We start from the raw sequence: 26628 nt of genomic DNA, 5'->3' as shown, positions 1-26628 counted from the left end.
TTTATGTCATCTATGGAGAAAGTTTTACTCGAATCCTTTGCCTATTTTTTGAAATAGATTATTCTTGATTTTAGTAATTTGAGTCTTTAATCCCCCCCATCCCCACCCTTGCCCTGGGCTCATCTACCTAAAGGTTTATCAACTTTCTGTATCTTTCAAAAATCCAACTTTTGGAGTCATTGATTTTTTTCATTGTTTTTCTATTCTTATTTTACTTATTTTTACTCTTTGTCATCTCCTTCCTTCTGCTTGGTTTAAGTTTAGCTTGTCTTCTTTTTAGTCTCTTAATGGAGAAGTTAGATTACTAACCTGAGACCTTTTTCTTTTTAAATATAAGCACTAATTTATAGGAATAAAGTTAACCTGAACACTATGTTAGCTACATCCTGTAAATGACATTATGTGGTGTTTTTGTTTTCACACATCTCAAAATATTGTCTAAGTTCCCTTGAGATTTCTTTACTGGCCTATTCATTATTTAGGAGTATGTTAATTTTCACATATTGGTATATTTTCCAAGTTCACGACTGTTATTGATTCCTAATTTCATTAGACTTCTCTCATTTTTAAGTAATCTGAAGTACCCAATAAAACTACTCTTCAGTCTGGAAGTGTAGCTCGGTGGTAGACTGCTTACCTAGCATCCATGAGGCCCTGGGTTCAATTTCCAGCATTGCAAGAAAGACAAAATTTTAAAAATTACTCTTGTTGGGCCCAAGGACTTACCTCAGTGGTTCTGCCACCTGCCTCGCAAGCTCGAGGTCCTGAGTTCGATCCCCAGTACCAAAAAGAAAAAACTCTTGTTGCAATTCTACTCTAAAACCAAAACCAAACAACTAAAGTCTGTGTCAAAATAAGCTTGAAAAAAACCAATTTAAAGAATAAACTGAAAGGAAAGAAAAATATAATCAACATCCTGGAGACCTTTTTTCCAGGAAATCTAAGTTTTATTATTTATTTTTAAATTAAAAATAAGTCTGAAATACCTCCATTTTTCACAAGGGACATTTAATTGAGAGAACTTTCAAATATAAGCAGGAGAAAAGAAAACAAAGTTTTAGATAACAAAATGATTGAGGGAGGGCTAAAAAAAATGAGTGGCATATCCAATCTAGTTTTAAGTGACTTCAAATAACAAGACTTATATACTTCCCTTGGCAGATTTGTGGAACTTGGGGAAGAAGTATTTTCCTGACATCCAGGCTGAGTTTTCCTTTTCTCAGTTTCATCAGGTCAGGCATGGCTGTGTTTCTGGACACCACTCCAAACAGCTCCCTCCTTATTTAGTTTGAGTTTCAACTCCTCGCAGACGTGCAGATGGCTATTATATCCCCTTTCTTTCCATTCTGCATCCAAGCCAAACATATTTAGGCCTCTTAATCTATCTCTTAAGCCAGTTTTTGTATTTCTGAATTCCTACTCTTTGAATTTGGCCCTGTATATTCACTCTTTCTAATTCAGAAAGACCACGGAGACCTCAAATTGTGTATGAGTCACAAAGGCACACTCTTGCTGTCACATAAGCAACTGTGTACCTCTGTGCCCTGGCATTTTACTTGGAGGGAAGAAGCTCAAAATAGTAGTTGAAATTTTTTTTTAATGCACATTTACTTTCCATTACCAACCACAGGTGGTTTTCAGTCTCACTGCTTTCCAAGTACTGAACCATCATCCTGTTGGATGTCTGTCATTTGAATTATTTTTTCCCCTCTCTCGGGCGACAGAAGTAAGCAAGTTCTTTCCCTGGCTCTCTCAACATTCCCAACAGTTCATCTGGCCTGGTGCAACCAGTCACAGCTAAAGGCTGCCAAGTTTACAAGTGCATAGGTTTCTCCAGAGTCCTGCTAGTGTGTTTCAGTTATTTCTGAGAGGCTGCAGTAATCCGTGCTTTTACATACTTCCCAATAGCTCAGACTTTAACAATCTGGCTAAAAGTATAAGATAGCCTTTACAGAATCTTTAGAATGGTATTATCTAAATGAATAAAAGATTCACACATGCACCCACTCTAATCTTTAGAATGCTATGATTTGAATATGTCCCCCAGAGTTCATGTGTTGGAAGCAGTACCTAGGGCGACACTGTGGAAAAGTGGAACTCAATAAGAAGTGATTATCTCAGCCCTCATGACTGCATTGCTGTCATTATCACAAGACTATGCCTATTATAGAAGTGAACCCTGTCCTTGCTAGCCTCTTGCTCTCTTGCACTTTCTTGCCCTTTTACCTTCCACCGCAGGAGACACAGCAAGCAAGTCCTTACCAAATGTTGACACCTTGCTACTGGACCTCCCAGCCTCCATAACTGAAAGAAATGCATCTCTATTACTTATAAGTTATCCAGTCTCAAGTATTCTGTTACAGCAGCAAAAAATGGACTGACTCTGGTTTACTTTCATTTAGCATTTTTTCTTCAGAGGTCACTCCTTTGTTCAAAAATAACTCCAGCGTGTTATCATCTGTGACCTCTTTCAGACAATACTCTTATTGGATCATAAACTCCTGAGAACAGAAATTGGACTGGTGCTTCTTAGTACAATGCATTTCATACAGTATGGTCTCCAGAAATGTAAATTAATGTACAGACAAGATTTGCATATCTTAAGCCAAAGGAGTAAGTAATAGAGATTTCAGACATTCTGGGAGATCCTTTGAAAGGAGTGGGATCTTTTGCTTTATTTTAAATTAACTTCTTATGTATTCTCCCAACAAGTAAACTACCATAAAGCAATATTCAGGATAACATAAATCTAGCCATTGGCTTGAGTAACTGAACCTGAAGAATAAAAATTCCTTTAAGAAGAGAGAAAGTATTTTTTCATAGAAGTCAAAAGACTTTTTAAAAAATATTTTCTTTATTAATATCTATTTGTATTACATTGAAATAAAGTTTTTCCAAACAAACAAGAAAAAAGAGAGGAGAGAAAGTAGAACCAGCAGCAAGACAAGCCCCTGAAACTAATGAGCTTAGGACAATGGAACATTAAGATCAGATAAATGTCAAACCCAGATGTATAACTGATATCTTAGAACTACAAGGGGACTTACAGAGTACTTTGTTCAAACTCTCTTCTTATTCGATCCAAAAATTGAGACCAAGAGAGATTAAGAGACTTGCTCAAGAACACAAAAAATTAGAGCTAAAGCTAAGACTAAAATGCACTTCTCTTGTCCCCCAAAACTCCCCTTCCAGGTACACCCCAGGTTCATTATTTAAATTGCTGATTGGGCAAATGATTCTTCCAAACAAACCCAAAGATTTGTCACTGACCTAGATTTTAAAAGTTTGAATAGGAAAAATTTGTTCATATTTGACTCAAAGAAAGCTTAAACTTCATGCTTTACATAATATTATTTGATTCTTCCTTATGCCGTGTCATATTTAATTACTCTTCATGAGCTCCTCCAAGATTTTTCCTTTAAAATAGTCATTATGCTACCACAGGGCAAAAATATGTGAAATAACTTAATTCCCCAGACTATGATTGTAAGTACGATAACAGGTTGTCTATGAAAGAACACCACTCAGTAAGCCAAGCCAATGCAACTGTTTGTGTAAGTGCATGAATACACAAAGCTTCCCCAGGGGCAGGGCTGCTCTGCAGTGTCTTGGACAGCCCAGAGGACCTGCAGGAGAAGAACAGCTACTATTGTTTCTGGCCACAGTGTCATTTGGATGCTGGATCTGTACAGCAGGCAAAACAAACAGCAAGAAGTAGTTTCCAGAAGAGAAGAGCAGACTCTACATCATCTCTTACATTTATAATGAGGAATAGCAGATTTTCTTCTCACTTTTCCTAAGGTTTCCTAGAGCTTTGACAAGGTGTGGGTATTTGTGTTGGTATCAAGTATCAGAACATGGTTTAGAAGCCAACATGGTGGACTCCAGGAAAAATTATGAGATATTTTCCCATACCTCAGCACCTCCTCAACACTTTTGTCTGTCTTTTCTCCAGGCTCCTATCACCACCAAAAAAAGTATCTAATCCCCCAGGGATCTTCATAAACCCTATGGCAGGCTGTTAAACACATGCTGTGCATGTCACTGCTTCTCGCCCTCTGCACCATCGCAGACATTGCCAGCCATGATTCCCTCACTGGGGGATCTGCCCTCACAATTTATCTCAGTAGAGAATTCCAGACAATCATTGCTATTCAAATGTAACACACAAATAAAACCCGTTTGTCATCCCTGCCTGAAGGTAAAAACACAATTCCCCTCTGCTCCCCCCAAAAAAACAGCTGGCCCAGAAGGCTCTTAAACCCCCAAAATCTCCAATGACTTGATGGACATGGACAACTGTATGCAAAACAGCAAGCTGCAAAACTGAGAGTTTCCCCTCAAATCATACATCCCCATGAGGAGGTAATCTGAGTGTGTCAAGATGAAAGCAGGACGCTTTTGAGAATACTCTCTCCTAGGTCTACAGGCCTTTCAACAATAAGATTTAACATGTAGGGCTCTCTTGGGCTTTATGGTTGCACAATGTATCCTCATAGCATAGTGGTTCTCAAAATTTATTATCCATCAGAATCAACTGGGAGCCTTGATCAAACACAGGCTTCTAAGCTTTATCTTTGGGGTTTCCAATTGAGTGGGTCAGGGCTGGGGCCCAAAAATTTGCAGAAATAATTGATTCTGACACTGCTGGTCTAGAGACCACACTTTGAGAACCATCTGTAATCTGTTGTACTGAGGATTCCACCTTCACCCTTGCCTCTGACCCACTCACTGGAAACCACATCTCTAAGTTATAGTTAAAGTCATAGTTAAGACAGCAATTCCATCCAATTGTCTCCTTGTCTATTCTCCTGGCCTCTCAGCAATACTTCATATGATATTTTGATACTTACTCCTCTCTTAGCAGTTTTAATACTGAACCAACCATTAAGTCCACTTCCATACAGCACTGAATAAATCTCCTTCCATATATGTTTATGCCCATAGAAACATAAGTTTTGGTTCTTGGTTCTCTCATTCAGAATCTTTTTTATCTCACATATTTCCATGAATGGACCCAAAGAATAAATACTCTAAATTACTTTAGGATAAATCTGCATCTCACAAATACTTGTCTTCATTTCTGACATTTTTCATCTTTATCTTGCAGCACAGAGTACAGTGCCCAATGCCTGTCACCCAAATCTACCAGTCAATGCCATCTTCAAGACAGAAAAATCTACTTTCCTGTGCTTCCTACAATTTTTGCTTCCAAACTCCTGGGTTTCATCCTATGTCTCTGCCTCAAAGACCCCCAGGTCTGTAGCTCCATGACCAAATCCAATCCAACCACCAAACCTTAATTATGTGCAACCACCTTTATAAAGTTTTCCCTGACTGCTCCATGAGGCAATCTCTCTCCCTTCCCTGAACTCCTCTGGTAAGCATCTCTCACACACAGCCTCTATCACTCCTGCTTATGTATTCTTTCTCCCTCTTACACAGAGATAATCCCCTCAATGTAAGATACGCCTTTGTGACCACATGGTCTCCTATTTACCAAAACAATCCTGATTGCAAGGATCATGTCAAGTAGTCTTAATAGTATGTCCATACTTATCACATCATCTGTTCTAGTTTTTGATCCAGCATGTATTTTTCACAGAATAATTAACTCATGATTCTCTTTATTTGAGCTACTCAGAAATATCAAAAATATACATTTGATAATACTCCAACACTTTCCCCATTAATACTAGCTGTTCTATGTTACAAAGATCTTTTATTACTTCCAAGGAGAATACCTGCCTTAACTCCATCAAGCTAAAAGTGTTAGAGATTTAACCTGTATGTTCAGCCCCAGCTAGACTCTAAGTCATTTCTAACCCTGCAGCATGCTAATCTATCAGAAGCTGTGCTCCCACCAGCATGTAAGGCTGAGTATTGGGTTTGATGCTCCAGCATGATATCCTATATCCCTTAAGGGAGCCATTGGAACCCACATGTCTATTGACTGCAGCCCCCTTGACAACCCCTGCTGAGACACTGTACAATCTATATGACTTTGCTTTCTTCTCAAGTTCTCAAATCATACCTTACTTCTTCCAGATATGAGCCATACGCTTGACTGGGTACCTACAGCTGATCTATCTTCGCCACCCACCTCCTATAGGGGCCTGGACTTGTCACTATTCCTCCAGGCCTCCAGATGAGTCCTCCTCGGTGAGGTTGCCTTGTACCTATGAGTATTGCTGCTCTGCAAGGATCTCCACTGTTGGCGTCCATTCACCACATCAAAGCCTTCCAACATTCCCCAGGACCCATAGATGTAGTGACTTGAGCAGTAGAGGGAGGACTACACAACTGAGATTAATGATAGGCTATCGAGGGCCATATTACAGTCCACATGACACTCTTTTCCAAGAATCCCAAAGCCTGATGATTGCCACATCCTTCCCTCTCATGGCATTCCAAACCCCTGAGCCCAGATCCTCTTGGGTCTCTCACCACATGGGGTTGCTGAAGGCTTTGGTGGTGTTACTACTGCCTGTCATGTATGCTTCCCATGCATTCCATGGGTTTGAGTCTTACTTATCACTAACCCTTCAGTTCCCCAGCCTAGCTATCATCTCCCGAGGAATGAGGCACACCACAGTAGTCACAGAGTTTCTTCTGCTCATCCTCTAGCTAAGGTGGTATAACAGGTCTCCCTGTGCTCCTACTCACCTCCCAACTAATCTCAGAATAATTAAGATTAAGTTGTGGGAGACAGAGAAATCTTGGTCCTACCTTCTTGTGAAGCCTCAAGGCTTGAGAAATCTCTTCTTGAAACTTTCGCCCATTCTCTGGGTACCAAAGATCGAATCCCACTTGAAGATCATCAGGAAGCCTCAGTGCTAGGGCTGAGCTACATGACTGACTAGTTGTTAGGACAGTGGTTTTGGTCTTTGGCTCAGACGTTTCATGCATATGCATTGGATTTGTGTGAGTTTGGGGTCCAGTGAAGGCTACTTCAATAGATGTCCAAAGCAATGGGAACCCTAATGCATGTTCAGCACAGATAGGAGACAAAGAGTTGCTCCCCTGTATAATCACCAAGGGTGACATTTCTAGATTTTTATCTAGCAAATCTTTTACATGCTATTACCAATGAAAATAAGCTATTTACTGATTTGACCCTACTAAAGGAAAGTTTTAGATGGAGGACACCAACTGTCTACCTTCTCCATCTTTTATTTCCATTTTTGACTTGCTCTTGTCCAATTACGTTTTGATTCAGTTCCTTTACTCAGCAAATGCTAGCTGGAGGGATATTGTGTGACACGGGCTGCCACTTCTGCTGTTTCAGTGAGTAGTAATAGCAGAGAATTTCAGAATTTACAAAGCACTTTTTCCCATACTTCATCCTACTTAATTACTTATGTCTAAAGACATAAATAAAAGAATGGGGTCTGTAAATGCCTATCAGGCCTGGCAGACATGGGCTGTGGGATTGGCAGAAGGCACATCATCCTGAACTCCAAAGTCTCATCATCAGATTAATTTATCCTTTAACTACTTGGCCTTAGCTCTGTGGAGACATACTGAGGCCAAGAGGGAGGTAAATAACTTGGAGAATGCCTTGTTCCTACTGATGGCAGTTCTCACCTGGAATGGACAATACAAAGAAAGAGAAAACCAATCAACAACCTGTGCTATTTTTGTCAACTGACATTGTACATAGTAACAACTGCTTTGCTGTAATTTCATTCTTGTACTTCTTTTAATCCAAAAAGCCAGACCCCTGGGTGTCATTTCCCAAGCACTTATTCTGGGCAACTAGAATTCATATTTTTCCAGGGTGTCCATCCTCATTTTGACTCAAACTTTTTGTTCCCAAATCCAGTGTACCTCAACTTGCCTTTGGGTTGACATACCTAATTCCCATATAGATCAGATCAGTACAAAGCTAGAGCATGGCTTCTTACCTTCTTCCATCCAGCAAGCTAGTCTAGATGCCTCTAAAATCAGCTCTCTGCAAAAAAAAAAAAAGAAAGAAAGAAAGAAAAAAAAAGAAAAGAAAAAATAAAATAAGAAAACCAGGGCCAGGGATTTAGCTCAGTGGTTTCGACGCCTGCTGTGCAAGTTCAAGGACCTGAGTTTGATCCCTGGTACCGAAAAAAAAAAAAAGGAAGAAAACTAAGTATCCCAGGGAGTTCCCACAACCAGTTTATCTTGCCAATCTATCTAACTGCTCCACTTGTCCCAGTATAGCCAACCCTTTTACCCCACCCCACCACATGCAAAAATAATAAATTAATATTTCCCCCCAAAAAAATGTCTTAAATCGTGACTCTCACCCATTTTCAGCTAGTTCTAGTGCGGGCATTAAGCTAAATGAATAGGATGGGACTTTGTTTATATACTCTCAAGACTTGGACTATTAGTCATGAGTGACCTATACAAATAATTTTTCAAATTGACCTTTTCAACCCATGCCACTTCCGTGTAAGTCATCCATGACTTCTGGTCATCCCACATACTTTGTACTGACAAACCTTTAATTGGAAAATAGAGATGGCATGACTTAGTAGGTAATTTTTCATTTAAGTAGTAATATTTTTGTTAAGTGCTTTGTCTGTCTATGCAACCCAACTTAAATCCACAGAGTATAAAAAGAGTTTTGTTTACAAAGAAAAAAAAAAGAACAGAAAGGAAAGGAGAAAAAATCTTGTCCACATCATTTTTCTACAGTGCATCTGAATAATAGCAGGGCTATAAATAGAAGATGCAAGAATGACTAATTCTGTTTTGATTCCATCTCTTCAATGACAAAGGAAATCCTTCTGTACAAACATACTAAGCTAAATCATAGCAGCTGGACTTGAGGAATTTTATCTAGAACATCTAGATCAAACCAAGAGTGTCAACCTTGAGATGTGCAAACAACTCCCAAAGGAACTCAATTTTATAACTATCAATTTAGAGGACTTGTGATTTAAAAGAAATATTTAAATACAGCCTTGCTTTAAAGGCATACTCTCTTGAAATCATCACTACTAACAAAACGCAAGAGAAATCTACCCTCAATTACTTTATCCTGGAAAAGGCTGTCTTTTGTGACAAGAGAGCATATGCATCATTTATTGCTAGAAATTTTCTTTGAGAAATGCAGTTACCCTTCAGAAATTCATCAGCTAAATTAAGGCCTCAGACATATAGAGAGAAGTCTGCTGGCACTGCACTGGGGAGCGAATGAATGAAAGACTGGATTGAATTTTCCATGGAAGCCGACAATTAAAATTGTTTTCTTTGGTATATCCCTTTCTGTCAGTTGTTTCTGTGCTCTCCAAGAGAAGAAAAAAGTTAAGAAGCCTGATTCAGTCATTTTCAAATCTCACTTCCAGTTTCCATCTTATTAAAGACATGACTTAACTTTAATGTGTGTAACATAAACAGAATCATAAAAAGGAAAGAATTAGAACAGTCTGGAATAGTCAGTGTCCAGAGTTGGAAGATGCCACAGCTGATTTGTTCTTTTTATTATTGTTGTTCTATTGTATTGTTTACTGCAAAGAGAAATTCTCCATTCCACTGCTGCTCATTCCTCACCCTCCATTACAATCACTGGGAACTCCAATTTCACAAAGTTATTACAATACGGCCACAAATAATCCATCTTGTCAAGTCCATCTTCAGGACTGGAGATAAAGTTGGAGCTGAGTGGCTGCACACATCTGGAGAAGGTTCAGTACTTGTAATCGTGAGCCACTCTGTGAATGCACCCAGGAGAAAGGGGCTGACAGGCTGCATATTTCTGCAAAATGTTCCCAGAAAGAACCAATTTCCTGACTTCCATGTGGTGTCAATAATGGAGGCATGAGATGGAGCAGTGCTTATGAAATATTAAATCTGCTTACAGGACCAGCTAGAAGCAAATTCAGACCACCTGTGAGAACAAGCCCAGCAGTGGGTACTCAGAGTTTGGCATACACATGTCTCATGTGAACGATATGTTCTCATCTTATTTGCCACAAAACTTCCTGACAGTGGGTTGGGGGGAGATTTCTGCACATTTAGAATTGAAACAGTTCAAATCACTGACATTATTAAATTTACTATCATAAGCAGCCAAAGTTCATCTTATTCATCAGGAAAAAAAGTGACTGATGTTTCATGGCATTAGTATTAGATCATTTTGGGTTTTGCCAATAAAAACAAAGCATTAGTGTTTCAATGTTTTAATATCATGATTTAATTCTCTCAATGATATTAGGACCAAAAAGCTCAACTAACGTGAAGACCCCATCAAAATTCTTGAGTCAAAAACTCTGGTTCTGAAATGAGTTCACCATCCTGACCTCCCATTTCACAGTATATATTTTATGCCTGTGACTTTCCAAATATGGCCTCTTAACATTGCAAATGTAAAGGTTTATATCGTTAACTTGTGTTTCAAGGGTTTGCCTAAATAAATAGAAAAACATCTGGGCTCTTTTTACTGGCAAATGCAAGAGATATTTGACCTAAGATCAGATTCTGAAACTTGAACATTAACTTGGTCTTTCCACAGAATGTCTCGAATTTTCCACAACTCTCTGCTGAGAGAGTTCAGCCTAATTCTTTCAGGGGAATGATACAAGAACGCACATGTCCCAACAAGATATATGTCCCAGTTGGCTTCTCTTACCCCAAAACTTTATCAATAGGTCTACCCCATTCTCATCTAAACTATGGGTACCATCCCAAGGCTAGAACACAGTCAGGGACTCAAGGAGACTGACCAGAGGGAGTGTGTTTTCAGTCTGTCCCATCAGCTCTACAAGGGCACCATCTGCAATTCTAGGCTAAGATTTCTTTGACTTAAAATAAGCCCCCTGCCAGGACTCCATGGAGTCACAGACTGCAGCAGTCTGCAGAGTAATATCCCAGACTCAGCTCCATTTCTGATTTGGCCTGGAGAAATAGATCAGGCTTTGCTTCCAGATTCAAGAAGACTAGGAGTACAGCCACACACACACACACACACACACACACACACACACACACACACAGCTCTACATGTATTATAAACCATGTGAAGGCACATCCGGACACACAACTCCAATGAAAGTTGCCTGCAATTGGGCAACATGGCAGCCATTGGATTCTAATCTAACCCTTCTTGAAATTTTTTATTAAAATTCAAAAATAATAAGCCTAATCCCTAATCTACTTTTGGCCAAGTATTTTGTTAAAATCGCCTTTTTCTTTTTTAATTGAAAAGATAAATTCTATGTTAAGTGTGCTATGTTAAGATGAATGTGCTCCTTCAAAACATTCTGACAAAAATGTAGTTATTCCCCAAGGATAGGAGCCAAAGCTAGATTCAACAGTCATTCTCTTCAGTATTTCATATATATTTAGACTTTCAGAACTGGAAGATGACGTATCAATCTGCCCACACAAAGACTTATACACAAATGTTCACAGAAGAATTATTCACAATAGCTCAAATGTTGTAACAGTCCAAATATCCACCATGTGGTGGATGGATAGACAAAATGTGGTATGCTTGTAACAATGGACCACTGTTCAATAATAAAGAGAAATGAAAGTATCGCTCATGCTGCAAAATGGATGAACCCAAAAAACAATACTAAGTGAAAAAAGCCAGACACGAAAGACTGCATATATGTTTGAACTCATTTATATTAAATGTCTAGAAAAGACAAATATATACAAACAGAAGGTAGATTCCTGGTAGACCAGGGTTGTGTATGAGAACAGGGTGTGACTTACAAATGTGTACTTCTTGTAGAGGTGGGTTCACATTTGGATTTTAGTGATGATTGATCAACTCTATAAATTTACTTTTAAAAATCATTGAATTTAAATGCTTTATAGAAAAGAGTATATAAAAACAATAGTGATTAATATGAATTGAGCATTTCTCGCTCCTCAGGAGCTCTGGCATTTACATACACTCTCTTATTTAATCTTTACAATAACCTGTTAGATAAGTGCTGCTGCTATTCCTATTTTACAAGTGAGAAAACAGGCTAAATCATTAAATAATTTTCTCAAAATCAAACAGCTAATAAACAATGGAATGAGGAGTCTAATCCAGGCTTACCTGACTCAAGAATTTAATCACTATGCCAGAGTTTCACCAAAAAAGTATTCAACACAAAGACATGCTCTGAAGTTGTTATAGGTGTGGCAAAATATGGATTCCTCACTCACTCCCTGGAGAAATTAAACAGGACCAGGGGCCAGAAGAACCTCAGGCCAGTCTTTTCAGAGTAAGAGTAGCCCCAGTAGTTTTATTGTCATGTAAATGTATTCATTTTGCATGATAGCACAATGCTAAGCCCACCTCAGTTTATAATCCTCTTGTCTTATTTTGCAGCTGTTCATGCATCCTGATAGGAGAAAAAATGATTGATCTGGAATCACATTGGTGTTTGTGAAAGACCTGTACCCAACCCCAACAGGCTTTCCTTGTGCTACGGGGCCTTCTACATCAAAGATAAAATATTTAACTAGATGACACGACTGCAATTGCCCTAAAGGTGAAACAGTTTTAGATAAAGAATTATTATTTTCAAGAACATAGGATACAAACTAGAAGAGTTCTGAGCTTCATCTCCAACTGCTTTCTCTTTTACGAACCTAATTAACCAAGCTCCCACCAACCTTTCTGTCTTCTAAATATCTTTTGATTCCATTTGTTTTTCTCCATCTGTACTGTCATTACCCCATGCTGATCATTGTCACGTTTTATCTGCGTGACCCTAGTGGTGCCATAATTGGTCTCCAGGCAGACAGTCTTGCCCTCCCCACATAAGTACAGGTAACAGCTCATCACTCCTCTCCTTACAACATTTCTGTGGGTCCTCATGGACTACAGAAGGAAATCCAAAATCCTTAACATGGACCCCTTTCACTACCACACTCTTCCTCCAGCCAGAATGGACAATGTTCAGTTCCTCCCCATGGTGTGAGGACAGTGGGCCTTCCATATGCTGTTCCCATGGACTTACCTGTGGGTCATGGGTTTGCTTAAATAAGGAGAAAAACATCTGGGTTCTGTTTTATGTCACAGCGAGTTTTCTTCTGCTACCAATAGAAATGACCTTGACCCCCTCTCCCCTCTTCACCTGGCTAACTCCTACTCACCCTTAAGGGTTCAGCTTAGAGCATCTTCCAGGATTTCTCTCTTTCCCTCTCCTTACCCTCTGCCACTCTGCTATAACCCAACCCTCAGTTAGATGCTCCCTTCTGTGGTAGCCCTTAGGTCTCTCCTCCCTGTCTGTGTCACTTCCTTCTGTCTCACCCTGAGAGGGCAGATCTGTGGTCTGATTCGTGCTTGGCCTCATACCCAGTCTCTGATACACAGCACACTGAAGGAGCTCAGCACATCCTAAGTGGAAGAAAGAATAACGTAAATAATCTAGGTATTATGGTGCTGTCATCCCAGGACTCTGGAGGACTGAAACAGGAGGATTACAAATTCAAGCCTAACTTGGGCAATTTAGTGACTTAGCAAAGCCCTGTCTTAAAATAAAAAATAAAAAATTTTTTAGAAGGGCTGGAGATGTAGTTCAGTGTGAAGGCCCTAGGCTGAATCCCCAGAACAAGGAAACAAATGACATAAAAAAACTATAAAAATATATAACTGGACTTTTTCTCTACTTTACTAGATTATGCTGATAATCCAGTCATAAATCCCAGTCCTTCAACTACTTTTTTTGGTAAGAAAACAGTGGATGAAAATCACCTAAACAGCTCCTGGGCCAGGCCAGCACAAGAGAACATACTGCCCTGCCTGCTCAGGCTCCTCATAGAATAAGAGACTATGAACTGTGATCTTTTTTTTTTTTTTGGTACCGGGGATAGAACTTGGGTCCTTCCACTTGCAAGGCAGGCAGCAGAACCACTGAGCTAAATCCCCAGCCCCCTATGAACTGTGATCTTTAAACAGCATCCAGTTAATTTGGGTAGTTTATTATCATATTCACTGAAAAACAGCAAAATGTAAAACTTAATCTGTAGCAAGTATAGCTCTGTAAATATGTTTATATATCATAAAGATGGAGGAGATAATTAAAAAATGAACATAGTTGTTCAATCACGTTGATGGGATCATAGATAATTTTTCATTATTTTATTATTTTACCATTGCTTTCATGCTACTGTTTGTGCTAGCAGGTATTCTTTTAAGATGAAGCAGTTGATGTCTTTATACTAATGGCAAATCAATAAACATAAAAAATAGAGTTGACCACTCTGATTTCCGATACAGGGACACCATGGGACAATGATGTAAATTTACCAAGAACTTGCAAAAATCATAATATAGCCAACAAGAACTGACCGTGTAGTATGTGCAGGCACCAGCTAGCCTTTATCTTATTATCTTAGTTTAAAGACGTTATATGACTGACCTTCTAGGAAGTTAAAAGTTAAACAGTGGTTGATTTTATCTATCAATTTGGCTCAGCAAGGTGACCAATTGTTTGGTCAAAGATATTTTTGATGTTGCTATAAAGATGGCTTTTTTTAATTTATTTATTCATTTATTTTTTGGTACTGGGGGTTGAACTCTGGACCTTGTGCTTTCGAGGCAGGCGGCAGCATCACTAGGCTAAATCCCCACCCCTGTAAAAGTGTTTTTTAGATGTGGTTAACATTTATAATCAATTGACTAAATAAGGGAGATTACCTTCCATAATGTGCATGGGCCTCATTGAATCACTTAAGGCCAAGAGAGAGAAGACTGGGGTTTACAGAAGAAAAAGTCTTCCAACAGAAACAGATATTCTGGCTGAGGTTCTTGTAGTTTCTGCCTTGGATTCAAGAAATGATTGATAGATGATTGATGGATGGATAGATAGATAGATAGATAATATAGACACCAATATAGATATATACATTATGATATCCTATAGGAGGAAGTATAGATATAGAAACAGATTTCTATATACTGGTTCTGTTTCTCTGGAGAATTCAATCAATAGAGCTAGAAAGTAGTCTTACCAGATTTTCAATCTTGTAGAGCTACTGCTCGCAAGTATTACAAAAATAAGATAAATTACTAAGTTTCATTAAAGAGTTGGTCTTAAGAGCAAGCCATTTGGGACTGAGTGAGGCCCGTGGACATTGTGGAGGATGATTTGCTAATTTGCAGGCCACTGTTGACTGCATGGTCCTGGCTTTACCTCCCAAGACACTGCTTCTCTGTGGCCCCACCCTGGGTTCCTAAACCCTTGGAAGCGGCCCCCTGTGGGCAGATGCAGACCAAAGCAGAGCCCTCTGCAAGTCACTTCCCAAGTACCCACCATTTGCTTGTCTTGCCCTCTTATTTAAAAGCTCTAGGTCTCAGTCACAACAGTGAGATGGAAATTACCTGTAGCTTTTGAGAAAACATGCACCATTAAGGAAAAAAAGAGGAAAGAGAATACAACTGTGGCAGGAAAGACTGAGATTCTTCTTACAAAAAGGATTTTGAGAAGAAAAAGTATTGCTAAGTAAAATCACAAAAGTTCCCACCCAGGAAAAAAATTTTTTAGAACTGGACTGTTGTTTTCATGGCTTTCTGGAACATTTTAGGAGTAGCTCCCCAGAACAACAGACATGAAGTGATATCTTTGCAAGGTTCCCCCCTCCAATACACACACACACACACACACACACACACACACTGGTAGTGGAGCAGCCCCATATGGGACAGGGCGTATGGCCTCCCTAGCTTAATGGCACTAGTAGGCTGGGGATAGGCACAGCTGGGGCTGGCAGCTCCTTCTCCCTCCACTGCTGAGCAGCACTCACAGTTTGAGAGTCCTGGCACTTAGCAAGCTTCCTGCTGAGCTGTCAAGTCATTCCAGACAAATCCCTGTTTATAGAGATTCCAGAGCAGCAGGGAACAGTTCAGAATACCAGTCTGGAGGTAGAAATTCATGTATCTGAACTAAGCTGCTTTCCACACCTGCCCTCCACACCCCCTCCTTCACTTCCTTCTCTGCATCTGCTGTGTTTCCTTCACACTGAGTCATTCGGAATGCTAAGAGTGAAGCCCTTTAAAAAAGTGAAGCCAGAGGGAGCAAAGTGGAAAAAAAGCAAATCTGAGGAATAAATGAGAGGGAATAATGAAAAGAAAGAGTAGGAAAAGGAAAAGAAGTATGGATCAGAGCTCTGCTGTAGAGACCTCTCGGCCTCAGGGGGAAGAACACAGAAATGACCTCTTAATGAGTGGTTGCTTTCACAAGCCAGGCAGACAGCTCAGCCACATGACTCAGTCTTGGTCATCTAGACCAGTAGTGGTGAACCTGTGGCATGCCTGCCACCGTGGGCTATTTGGCACATTGAAAGCTCTAAAAGGTTCATCATCACTGATCTAGACACATACCTGGATCTCAAACATTTTTTAAACCAGCTTGAGGATTGAATTTAGAGTCAAAACTGGTGGAGACCTGATTTCACTACTGTCCAGCCACTTTTCTTTTCTGGTCTTCAGTTTTCCAAATCCTTAAAATGGAAATAATAACACTGTTCTGTGTAACTCCGGGGCAAATACAAGAATAAAATGAGATAGTGTGTGTGGAATGCCTCCTGGTTGTACAAATACAAGATATTTTTACTAAATTCAACAAATAGCAAGGGCTTCTTATTAATTGTTCTTTCTACTTTCTGAACCCTAGTAAATCTTTTTGTAGAAAATCTGCCTTCTGACCAGCATAGCAGGGTTGCTTTTAAAGCATAAAGCTCATATAAAAACTCTACAATAGAAAAGCCACACTAAAAATTGTCATCAGGCACAGCTTTTAAGGCAGTGTTCAGCAATCCTAAGTCATTCTATAAGCTCGGTTCAGCAACAACAACAATAGCCAGGCTCTTCAGAGTCAGTGTGTATGTAACTCAAAAGTGGGAGGTAAACTCTCTAATACTTTTTAATACTTATTGTTTGGAAAAATCAAGAGAAAATTACACCTCACTTACTACTTTTCACATTTCAGCCATTCTCTTTAATCACTTTTCCTCCTTTGATCCTTCTGTAATATATAACCTTCTGTATAGAGCTGATTTTCAGTGGGCTTTACCCAAATGCTGAATGAATTCTTAGACAACCAGGTAACCCATGATGAGGCTAGCTTCCCAGATCTCAGAACTTTTGATAAGAAGAAACTGAAAAGGAAGTTGCCAAGGCTTCTGCTATTCCACATATGGTATTATTTAAGACCAAATAACCTGGACTTTGGAGAATGTGCTTAGGTCAAATGACTATATGTCAGACCACACCCCTGTGGGTGGGGGTGAGGTTTCCCCTGAAGGGAATGGATGTTCTCACTGTCAATCATCCTGGGAAAGGTCAATACTGGGTGAGGAAAGAGGGCTTGGACAAGCAGTCCTAAAGTTGAAGTCAGGGAAACGCTTTCTCCTTTTTCTACATCAGGCTTTGGTTTAATCAGGACTTTTGAGTGGGGAGCTGCCTAGAGGTATTCTAGTGATAGAAACTGACCCATCCTGGGCCATAGGACAGGCAGACCAAAACAGAGACAGAGGAGTACAGCAGTAAGATTCAAGCATACTCTCATATCTCCAGATCAGCAGTTAGGTTTTGCTAAAGTTTACCATTTGGACTCTACTGAGCTTTGTCCCTTCTGTGGGGTGACTTGGATAAGCAAAAGTCATGGACTTTCCCTGGATAAGAGGGCTGGTAACACAGCAGGAACCATTAGGAACCAGCTATGCCAAATGGGGCAGAGCTGTCTGGAGGGTCCTCAGGGATGATGGTAGCAGCAAAAAAGCCAGCTGGGACCATCTTCTAGGTTTCTGGATCAGCCAGCACCCAGGCCTGCATGTGTCATAAAATTCACCCAGGGATCTTATTAAATAGCAGATTCAGCAGGTCTTGAGTGGAGCCCAAGATTCTGTATATCTAGCAAGTTCTAGGTGACATCATTTCTGTTGGTCCTCACACCACACCCAACAAACCTAACCATGAAGGACAACAGGACTGATGGAAGGCCACTGGTAAGCATGCCCAAGGCTCTTATTCATATCCACAGAGGAAGACCCCACAGGAAACCTAGCTAGGCTTATGATTAGGCTTCTTGATTGGGGAAGTATTAATTCTAACTTGCTGTACTTTGAAGAACAAACAAACGTAATGGTGAGTAATCTGCAACCCCAAATGTTTGTTGCAAACAATGGACATAACTACCCTTACAAATATTTCTCTCAGAATCAGAGAAGATTGTAAAAATGATCATCTTTTGATGCTTAATAGCTAGATTGTCATAAAGCTAAAACCACTGAGAATATGACTGGAGAGTCATCATATTGAAAGACTTAGAGGACTGCTGTTATGATTACACCCTTTGAGCTTCAGTATCCACTAACCTCCTGCCTTGTTCTTTGATTTAAAACATAATAATTTTCAAGCATCTATTATGGGCCAGTCACCGGTGAACAAAACAACAAGATCTTGTGGAGCTTCCAAGTGGTAGAAGAGACAATGATTTAGTAAAAGATAAACAAGTGAGATGACTATGGAGGGCAATTTAAGTAAAAGTAGTGGTGGAGACTGCTCTAGATGATATTTTCTTCGAAAACTAAAGGATAAGCATGAACTTGTAAAGGTATTCCAGGAAGAAGATGTAGCAAGTATATAAGTCCTGTGGAAAGGAAACCTGTTATGTGTTTGAGGAGAAAAGAAACGAGGGTAGTTGGAGAACTAGGCAGAGCCAGATCAAGTATGGTCTGAAATCTTTTGAGTTGTACACTGAAGAGATGATAGATCCTTCTGTAAAGTACCAGATAACAAATATTTTAGGTTTTGCTGGCAGGGACAAAATCTAGGCTATTATGTAGGTACCTATGTACTGTATTGGAGAGAAAAAAATGTTTCACAACTTTTTTTATTGATAGAATTTGGTCTAATAATTGAGAATGATTTTTCAAATACAAGTCTACTAATGTGAAGATGGAATTCTTTGGGGGAGGTGTAACATTTTGCTTAATTTGTGTTCAAAATTAATATTCCTTATCAAAATAGGTTGAAATGTGCATCTATTAATGCTGATCTGTAATAAGCTTTTACATATTTCAGCTTTTGGAAATATCTTTCACAAAGACGGGTAACACAAATCTGCTATCAAACCATAAGCATACAATTTTTATTGAACAGATTCGTCTCTCGTGAGGAATTTACGGAATTCTATCAGATTCTTCTCTTGACATTTGCCTTTTGGCATCACACTTCCTTGCAGATAGGTGGAAGCTCCTTACTTACAGTTAAATGGATTTCAAAACATGGAGATTTGCTTTGCACTACAGTGCGGCCTGGAAAACTGCTGGAATTGCAGTTTGAGAGTTGAGGACCTATTGCAGAAAATGTATCCACTGAAAATGTGTGTGGAAATAGAAATCTTGCTTTTTTGTCTTTAACTTTTGACCACATGGGAGATGCATTTGATTTTGATTACTTGTGATTGAAACATAAGTCACTGAAATGACTTTGTCATGTACTAGGGCAGTTCATGCATAAGCATTGTTTTCTATTGTAATTTTAGACTGAATTCATTAAGAAACATTATTGTGTCTGCAACAATATTTCCAAAGCCATTCAATATTCATTCATAGTAGTCAAGGATGGATGTTCTTGTTCAGAAAATTTTCAATATGAATTTGAAATTTTGTGATAAAATCATATTGTGTGGTGAGGTGTCAGCATATTCAGCTTCAAATTCTGACATGAAGTCACAGAAGTGATGTCCAGTGTGGTGCCCCAAAGCCCTCCAACAGTTAGTCAGCAGGAAGAGAAAGACCAGAAATAAAATATAAACCAGCAAAAGTCGTATAGGGAACACCTTGCGCAAGTAGTCTGAAATAGGAGGAAAAACAGAAAGTTAAAAGCTGTGGAAAGATAAGACAAGTGGACAAAAGCATCCACTGGCTTGGAGATCATTGATAATAACTTTGCAAATACAGTTTCTGTCTTATAGTAGGAAGAAAATCAGATTAAAGTGAATCAAGCAAAGAGTGAAAAATAGGACAGAAATCTCAATTGAGACATTTTTTCTGTGAAGGGGAATCAGAGAACTGGATAGAGGAGGTCATGATAGCAAACAAAGTGTTCTGCTGTTTCTGCTGTTGTTATTTGTTAGTTTTGTTTAATTGGAGATACTGCTGATTAAACCCAGGCCTTCACACTAAGCTACATCCCCAGCCCTCTTTTTATTTTTTATGTTTAGATAGGGTCTCAATAAGACACTAAATTGCCCGGGCCAGGCTTGAACCTATAATCCTCCTGCTTTGGCCTCCCAGAGTGCTGGGATTATAGGCATATACTGCCACAGTGACTTTGATTTTTTGTTTTGTTTTGTTTTGTCTTTTTTTGCTCTTAAATCTCCATCCCTTAACAAGGAATCACAGTGCCTCATATGCACAGCAGATTACCAGAAATGTGAATGTGCCCACAGTAAGTTTCAATGACCTCGCCACTTAAATCCCAGTTATTCCATATACATGGTTTTTTGTGGATGGAGAAACAATTTATTCTAGTAAGCATGAAATCTTTTATTTTAATTTTATGCATTACTATGTATATCTTACTAAAATAGAACTGATCCTCGACCTTCTGAATTATATTATCAACAGCAATTATATTCTGAACTACATAGCAAAATGATAGCCTGTCAAGGTCTATCAAAGTGGATATGAGTACCTCTCAGGAGGACCTCAGAAGATGAGAGATTTTGAATTTTCTGCTCCTTCCCTTTAAGATTACTGGCTGTTCCTCATGTCACCCATGGGAGAGATCACCTGACCGAGTGGAGCCCATAGGGACAGCAACATAATGGAATTACCTGGAGGGAATGCCAGCACTAACACACCAGACTCTGAGCTAACCCACATTTGTGGGGCCTGAGCACTGACAAGGCTGAGGTTCTGGAGGTGATTCAAGTATGCACCTAGCACTGAGAACCTTAGGCAAGACTCAGGTCTGCCTTTTAAAATGAGGGAACAGAGTTCTGCAGAGGTTGGATAAATTAAGATCACATAGATTCCAGTGCTCATTATATTTTGCCTCTCTGAGACACCCCTGTCCCCAACTTATATGTAGGCCAGGGGATGACTTCATCAGCTGCGCTCTTGGTAGGTTCTAGAGACTGGTGGAAGCACCTGGAGACCAGGGTGAACAAGATGGGATTTAGGGTGACTACGCCAGAATCCATCGAGTTAATCTGCAAAGAAGTATTATAGGCAAGTGAGTAATAATCCCTCATACAATGGTATACAGACTATAGCATAACTAAAGACTGTCTAAAATAAAAGAAAATTAGTTCTGGGAGAAGCCCAAATAAAGAACATGCACTTTAGTGTCAAGATGTGATTTCCAAAGAAACCACAATTGCAGGCCAGTAATCAGCCTGCCCAGCTCCACTGCAACCAATTCAATCCTTTCTCTGGTGAACTGTTGTGGTTTAGCCTTTTACTAACTCTGCCTTTGCTTTTACTTGAGGTGACAGGCTGCCAGAGGCTTTTCTGCCTTGTATATAACAGCAAGTGGTGAGAGCTTCAGATGCTTGTCTCAGAGTTATTCACTCAGAGTTATTTCACTCTGTGGTAACAGAGATCCATCTATTTTATATGCATACATGTTTCTCATTTTAAGGTCTTCATTTGTGTTCTATAAATTTTTAAGTAACTTCTGGATAAACAGCTATGGAAAGAGTGTTTAACTTAAAATGTATATGTGGCAGACTTCATTGTGTGTCCAGAATGCAAGGTATCTTGCATATATTAATTCATCTATACCTGAAACAACCATGTGAGCTAGGTGTTATGGCTTGTGTCTAGATGTCCCTCCAAAGCCTCATGGGGTCACAGATAGGGCTTTTCAGAGGTGACTGGATCTAGAGGGTGTGACGCTGGGATTAAATATGTGATACCAGGATCAAAGGTGTGTGATTTTAAATTAGTCCACTGATTGGTTTGGTGTAGTTCTGAGTGTGGATAATGGGAAGGCCTACCCTGGGTGTGAGTGCTACCTGCCTTAAGGATGTGTAGTTTGAATAGAATGTAAGGGACAGAAAGAAGGCTGCTGTTGTAGCTGCTTGTTGCTTGCTGCTTCGCCGCTTTGCTGTTTTCTGCGATGCCCCTCTGCCATGCTACCCTGCCTTGGAGCTAGCTAACTATGACCTAAAACTTCTACAAACTGTGAGCTACAATAAACCTCTCCTCCTTTAACTTTGGGTGTCGGGTATTTTTCTCAGCAATGAGAAAAAGTAACTAAGACACTAGATGTCATTAATATCATCTCTATTTGACAGAAGAAAACAACTTAAGTAAGTAAGATCAAGCAACTTGCCCTCAGTCTTATGAGTTGGTAAGAGACACCAGGCTTTAAACCCAGAATGTAATTTCAAGGCTGACACACTATCCACACTTCTGTACTGCTTCTCTAGCGAACACCTGACAAAAAGTGTACAAATCCTGTGGGGAGACAGTAACAAAGTTAATTGAAGGAAATAAAAGACTGGTTACACCAAAGACCATGATATCATCCTGGGAGAGCACACTTAACGCCAATTTTTCTTCCTCTCCACTTTTACCAGAGTGATTTGTGAATAGAATAAAATTCCAATTAAGGTCTCAAAGAGTTTCCAGAATCAAGCAAAAATTATTCTTATAGATATAAAAGTCAACATATGAAAAAATATTGAAAGGCGGGTGAAAGATAATCTGACAGATAATGAACTATGCTATAAAAGTACTATAATTAAGAAAGAATAATACTGGAAGAGTAGCAGCTATCTCGAGGGAATGAGACACCAGAAATGGACTCAGGTGAATATGTGGTATATGATATACACTTAATTTCAAATCCATGAAAACATAGATTACTCAATATATGTTCCAAAAATAATTACTGAATTATGTGGGGTAAGAATTAACATGGATCCTTAACTTAGAGCTAATACAAAAATAGAAGAATTCTAGATATATTTTTAAATATGAAAAAGGAAGCCATCACAAAGCTAGAAAACAATATATGTCAGTTTGGAGGAGTTTTTTGTTGTTGCTTGCTTGTTTGTTTTTGCTGGCTTGTTTTGTTTTTAGAATCACAAGTTGAAGATGATACACATCTTGACACAAAATGATACGTTGGGTAGCTTTGGATCTATAGATGTAGATGGGCAGATTTCCTCAACTAAAATTTTACCAAACTCCCAATTATAAACCAGACAAAAGCACAGACCTCTTAATTGACAACAAATGTACACCGAGCCCTCCTGGATTGCAGTGATGGAAGCATTTCCACAGAGGCAGAACAGAATCAGCTAAGGTACTTGTTTAAAATGTAGATTCTTGGGACCTGGCCCATATCTACTGGAGTGGAAGAACTGGAGCTCGTAGTCTACTTATGAAGCAGCCCCTGGTGAATAGTTATGCGTACTAAAGTATAAGAGTTACAATACTGCCCTGAGCTCTAGGGACACAATTGGAAAGGAGAACAGCAATCTAAAATAAAAGAATTGACAATAGCATGAGGAGCAAGGGGATCCTTATAATCCTTCAAAGTCAGCTCAGAACCATTTCTAGGGAGAATAGAATCCAGAGGCTGAGACTTAGATGGTTAGAGATGGAGAGTTTAAGTGCAAACTTGAGAGCACTTATGTGGGGAGTGAACAGCCAAAAGTGTGGTGAGGTGGTATTTAACACCTGTATTTCAGAAGCCAAGGACAGACTGAAATAGAAAACTTGTAATAAGTAATGAAAATTCCCAGAGGTAGCTAAAATAGTGGAAATGCTAAACTAAGTGGTAGAAGGGCTAAATTACCTTGTATAGTTCACAAGATCTGCTTCAAATAGGTTGTTTTGAATGTTTTTCATCTGCTTTATAGTATTTCAAAAATATTATCTTCTCATTGTAAAAATGCAAACCATACCAAAATATTTCTATACAAAGTAGAAGTTCCCCAAAGTGCTCCCAGAAGGAACTGGAAATCATGAAAATTGTGTTTTTATTAGTATTTTTATGCAAAAATAATGCTTTGTTAAACTTACTATAAATACATAAAATGGGAACACACTATAAAACTGTCCTATATCTTAATTTTTTAACTTAATACTTCATGGACACTTTTCTCTGAATATGTACAAGTAATACCGCATTCTTTTAAGTGGTTGGATGATATTATGAATTTTGCACTTTCAAAGAAGATGAAGTTGATTTTTGATCACTTGATCTTTGCATTATAACATAGTTATTCCCAATTGTATTTAAATTAGTATATATTGTCCATGCATAAAATAATTTAATGAAGCATCACTAATCGTCTGGTGGAACTTTCAGCAGTGAAGTCAAACCATGTAAGGGGAACTTAAACGTTTTGGAATGTTCAGCCTTCTTTCAGATATTGAATGTATTTCCATATGCCTTAATGATAAGAGAGATTGTATTTTTTCATGACAAAAATCAGCTGGTTAAAATAATGAAAACAGAAAAACCAAACCATTTAATATAAATGTTTTTAAAATTTCAAGACCTTTGCTCCTGCCAGGAATAATAACCACTACCATGTATCAATCATTTGTTAAATACCAGGTGTACTACAAGGATTACTTCATTTAATCAGCACAATAACCCTATACAACTACCCTTTTAATCCCTAAAATGTAGAATTCCATAATTCATATTTTTCCCATTCAACATTCCACATTCTTAAAATACTAAAAGGTTAATCAACCCTGCTTCCCTTCATAGGATTTCTGCATATATATAACAGAGGTCTGGAATTTATATCTAAATCTCTTCTGAAGTCAATGAATATGTAGAGAATCAAGAAAGACCATCTTCAACTAAATTAAGGAAAATTTTTTACAGGCCTCTTTATAACTCTCAGTTCAGTCTTTTCATAAATGGTTTTCTTCATGACACAATGGAATTTGATTTCTGTAAAATTGCTGTAGAGTAGGAATGCCTTTCTATGGGAAAACGCACACACCATTAGATGTACCCAGCTTCCACCTCTAAGCTAATACTGCTCCTCCTTTGGCTCAAACTCAGGGAAAAGGCAGAGAGGATCGCTGGCCAGGGACTCAGTAATTCAAGGTCAGTTAATCCATGCGGGAGTTGATGTGTGTGCTCTCGGTCCCAGCCTAGCACACAGTGATAAACTGAGTTCCTTCTCTCAATACTGTACGGTGAACTTATTGAAATATTAAATATTAAAGTTATTAGCAAGAGGAGATAAAACTCAAGGTTTAGAGTAACAGAGAGCTTAAATGGACCCTCCGGTCATGAAAAAGCCTGAGGGGTGTGGTCATTGGCAACTGCTTGCTCTCTGCTCTCCTTCTCTTGTGTCTGGAACTCCAGCGTGGGATCCCCGAGATGGGAATTAAGATTTCATTCTGCTGTGTGGCCAGATTTTCTTACCTCTTGCTCTTCTTACTTTAATTATTTCCATGACTACCTCATTTCTTAACTATACAAATCATCCCAAGTTTATTGGAAAGAAGAAGAAAAGAATGAGAGAAGACAAAAACTTGTGAGAAAAACAACAACAAGAAGCACAGAGTGAAAAGGCCAGTAGATACACAGAAAACATTATAAAACCTCACCAGGAAATGAAGTTAAAAAAACTGGAAGAGCGCTTTTATCAAATGACTGGTGAAACCTGGAAGTTAACCAGTGGTCACAAACTTGGGGGTGATGAAGATTTGGTGCTTGAAAATGTGGGCCAGACATCTTTTGAAACATCAGAGAAGCCACTAAGAGACGAAACTTGCCCAATCCTTTAACCCAAGTTCTGCCACCTGCTGACCGGCCCTTGCAGAAAGAGGTTCCTGGCTTACCTGAAGAACCTTCTGAAACAGCTAAAAAAGTAGTTACTGTTGCTCTGCGATGTCCAAATGGGAGAGTCCTGAGGAGAAGGTTTTTTTACATCTTGCAGCTCACAGGTTTTATTTTCCTGGATGATGAAAATTGGGTACCACACATCCCTATACAGCCTTTTCACTTCCTTTCCCAGAAGACTTCTGGAAGTGAGGGAGGCTGGTCACTGGCTGACACAGGAATAACTATGGATACTCTACGCATCGTGGAAGAGAAAGAACAGAGTAACTAGTAAAGAAATGAGAACTACCTGTTCTATATTAAATCATTTATACTGTGACCTAGTAGTTCAATAACAGATTCATGTTAAAATCATGCTGTACCTTAACTGACCTTAAAACAGTAAACATTTTGAATTGATACACATAGGAATATATTTATGCAAAGGATTGAAAAAGATCCATTTCTGCATGTAAGTTTTGGAATGTGCCATCTTGTAATGTACCAAATAAGAATGGGGTAACAATGTATAGAAGAAGGCACTCAATTTATATTTCTTTTCAACTGCCATCATTTCTCACTATGTTAAAAACATTTTTTAACCCCACAGTAACTATTTTATAATTCATTCAGACCTTTCAAAATCATGTAAGTAGGAGACTTTATTCTATAGTTATTGAGTTACTTAAGTTCTTTAAGTCTTTACCGTTCTTGTGAAAGGTATATATTATTGTTTACTTGACTGATGTCTGCAATGTATATAATTTTATCTTGTATTAATTGCAACATCTACAATGTTCCAGGTGGAAAACTATGAAAGCATTAAAACATTGGTGAATTTTAAAAAAATAAAAAGAAAAAGCCAGAGGAAGTGGGAGGAT

At 38.9% G+C, this 26628-nt stretch overlaps 1 long non-coding RNA gene and 1 pseudogene across 6 annotated transcripts in view; one reads left to right on the top strand and one right to left on the bottom strand.

The window, feature by feature from the left end:
• Nucleotides 1-26628, bottom strand: part of LOC101712638 (uncharacterized) — a 313187-nt gene that overhangs the window by 155042 nt on the left and 131517 nt on the right. For 2 of the 6 annotated variants that reach the window (XR_015450049.1, XR_015450050.1), the window contains 2 exons: nucleotides 7908-7954; nucleotides 6730-7587 (listed from right to left, as the gene is read on the bottom strand). The exons of 3 other annotated variants lie outside the window; for them this stretch is intronic. This is a non-coding gene — a long non-coding RNA (uncharacterized LOC101712638). The remainder of the gene's footprint in view (nucleotides 1-6729; nucleotides 7588-7907; nucleotides 7955-26628) is intronic. One more of the 6 variants, XR_015450053.1, reaches the window with a different exon arrangement.
• On the top strand, nucleotides 23542-26039 carry LOC101709542 (UBX domain-containing protein 8 pseudogene; annotated as a pseudogene).

The sequence above is a fragment of the Heterocephalus glaber genome, unplaced genomic scaffold (genome assembly GCF_053883595.1).
Source record: "Heterocephalus glaber isolate CG9 unplaced genomic scaffold, H.glaber_assembly_v1.0 deba00000901, whole genome shotgun sequence".
Lineage (NCBI taxonomy): Eukaryota > Metazoa > Chordata > Mammalia > Rodentia > Bathyergidae > Heterocephalus > Heterocephalus glaber.
This window is presented reverse-complemented; position numbering and strand designations above follow the sequence as displayed.